This window comes from Lactuca virosa, chromosome 9 (assembly GCF_052849685.1).
Source record: "Lactuca virosa cultivar CGN04683 chromosome 9, Lactuca_virosa_CGN04683_v6, whole genome shotgun sequence".
NCBI lineage: Eukaryota > Viridiplantae > Streptophyta > Magnoliopsida > Asterales > Asteraceae > Lactuca > Lactuca virosa.
This window is the reverse complement of record NC_136434.1, coordinates 196,822,347-196,825,311: the sequence shown is the minus strand read 5'-3', so window position 1 is coordinate 196,825,311 and position 2,965 is coordinate 196,822,347. Positions and strand designations below refer to the sequence as shown.

Here is a 2,965-nt window from a genome sequence, read left to right as displayed (position 1 = left end):
TCCGCAACGTTTTTATTAAAAGAGATACTCTGATTTTTATAAAGCATAAACAAAATCGGTCTTTTCTGGCCGTGAAAATGGGGATGGTACAGTAAGAGAGCGGATGAAATGATGACCGAATTCTGGTCATTCTCTTCCAGGAAGGCGCATACAAGATGCTCAGGAAAAGGATTTAATTCTAATTTTTACGTATCTTTATTAACAATGACGTGGCAGGAAGATGTACCACATTGTGGAGATTCTTTGTAAACCTCGTCAGATCGCGAATTTTTGGCAGTCCACGCCGTGGAACCTGCATTTTATGTATGTTTATTTCCTTGAATTAGCTTTCTTCCAACAATCGTTCCATCCTTTCGAGGTCATGTTTTGCATCAAATTCTTCTTCGTTTAATTTCACGAAACCCTTTGGTTCTTTTTTCTTTCTACTTGTCCATCTTGTCTTCCAAACATTTATCGAAAACATCCACCATGAATACTGCATCATCGCTTATTTTAGAGTGTTTCATTGCTTCATTTACACTGAATGTAATAGCATCTTCTCCTACCCGAAGTGTCATTCTTGAATCAGGAATATTCACCAATGATCTAGTGGTGCTAAGTAATGGTCGAACGAGTATAATAGGAACTTGATTATCTTCTTCCATGTCGAGCACCACAAAGTCAACAGAAAATACAAAATTATCGACCTTGACTAGAAAATCTTCAACTATACACCATGGAAATGTGACCGTCTTGTTGCCAAGTGTATTGACATTCGAATATGTTTTGGCTTCGGAAAATTTAGCTTTTTGAGAAATGAGTATGGCATGAGGTTTACACTTGCCCCCGAATAAGCAGGTGCATCACTAGTGGCTAAGTTTCCAAATTGGCACAAGAGAGTGAGACTACTCAGATCACTAATATTTTTAGGTAGTTTTTTGATCATAGTAGAATAACAATTCTCATTTAGGATGACACTTAAATCTTCCTCTAACTTTTTATGGTTCGTGAGTAGATCCTTCAAAAATTTTGCGTATTTTGGCATTTAAGCAATAACCTCAATGAAAGGCATGTTGATTTGTAGCAATTATATGTGCTCAAGGAACTTCCGGTAGTCTGCTGCATACTTGTCTTCTCTAGCTTGACTCGGATATGGAAGAGGTGGTTTGTATGCTTTGATATGAGGCCATTCGGTGGGTTTTTTAGATTTGCACATCATGGTGGTTGGTTCTCCATGTCATGGATCTGACACATATTCTTTTTCTTGTTTTTCTTCATCCTGTTTCTGCACATCTAACGACTCATTATTAGTTAAAGGAGTTAAAGGATTAAACGTTTTACCACTTCCTATCGTCAGCGCCTTTATGTGTGCCTTTGAATTTGAATCCGTTTTGCTAGGAATTTTTCGTGGAAGGCATTCATGAACTATCCTTGATAGTTTCCCCATTTATTGCTCGATGTTGATAATCAAGGATTGATGATATCTTAGTGTAGCTTGCTATTCGTTAGGGATGCCTCCGTATCATTATGCATTTTCTCGGAGGCTTCGGCGAATCGAACTAGAAATGACTTAAGATCCAGCTTCTTTTCGGGTGCATGTTGTTCCTTTTGATAGAAACATTGGCCTTGTCGTCTAAACCCTTCTTCCTTCTCTTTCTTGTATTCGTCATATAGCTTCCATTCCTTCCGAGGATTCCTCTAATCTTCATCATACTTATCACCACTCGAGTGGCAAGCTTGAGCTTTTCATCTTCCATTTCATCCACATCGCAATTTTGGATTAAATGTGGTCCAATATAATTTTCGCACCGAACTAGGATTGCATGTATAGACTGTCCTGTTTTTGTAATTGTTTAGTCCATGGTGTCGATTTTTGCGATGATAGATGCTAAACTTCTCGAATCTCCATCTCCCTTTTCTTTTCCCCATGTAACTTCTTCTCTGGGATTATGGTATTCGCGAGAATGTCGTGCAAATTCTTCTATTAGCTCCTTATTTTTTGTGGGATTCTTCTTAGTCAGGGTCCCTTGAGATTCCATAAGTTTCCTTGTGAAAACGTTTATGCCATTATAGAATGTAGAGATTTCTTGTTACATGTTTAAATCGTGTTGTGGGCATTTACGAAGCATCCCTTTGTATCGTTCCCAAGCTTCATATAAGGATTCCCCTACATGTTGCTGGAAATTATGAATGTTCTTTTTGAGCGTTGCAATTTTGGATGCTGGACTGAACTGATGTATAAACAACTCCCTTAGATTGGCCCAAGTCGTGATTGTTCTTGGTGGTAGTGAGTTCAACCAATATTTATCTCACCCTCTTTAATGTGATAGGGAGAATCTTCAACTTCACTGCATCTTTAGTTACATTGGGCATATGGAAGTAATCTGTTATCTCAAGGACTTCATCAATGTGCTTGTAGGTGTCTTCATAGTCTTTCCTAAAAAAGGGTGTTTCCTTAAGTTCATTTAGAATATGTCCTTTGAGCTCGAAAGTGATTTCGGCCTGAATGTCTAGTCGAATAAGTCCAACACCATTGTTATCTTACATTCTTCGGTTGTACTCTTCCATGGTCATCTCTGCAATATCGGCCATGGTATCTTCTTGTTCTATAGTAATGAAACAAAACTAAAACCAATGCGTATAATGAACAAAAATAAAATAAAAATAAAGGACTGGTACCCCAGTTTCCATACCGTGGAAAATTAACCTCCATGTTGTGTGACATGGAAGACGAAAACATAAATTTAACTTTCTATGGATTTTACCCCACAAGAAGGATCGAATAACAATCAGTAGGTAAATTAAACAAAAATAAAATTGTTCCCCTACAACGACGCCAAAAGCTTGATACATTACCTATATACTAGTTTTTAATTTATTAATCCTAATTAATCTAACCAGTTAAAAGGAAATAGAGAATGTACCTAGTCGCGAAATCGAATAGTAGGTAAGTAGGGTGTCGAACACTTGGGGAACGAAAATGATT

The 2,965-nt window shown here is 37.5% G+C and overlaps 1 non-coding gene across 1 annotated transcript; it reads left to right on the top strand.

Moving 5' to 3' along the window:
- The first annotated feature begins 2,079 nt into the window (after positions 1 to 2,079).
- Positions 2,080 to 2,186, top strand: LOC145141628 (small nucleolar RNA R71). The gene has a single exon (XR_013722821.1). It is a non-coding gene; the product is annotated as a small nucleolar RNA R71 (small nucleolar RNA).
- Positions 2,187 to 2,965: the final 779 nt, after the last annotated feature.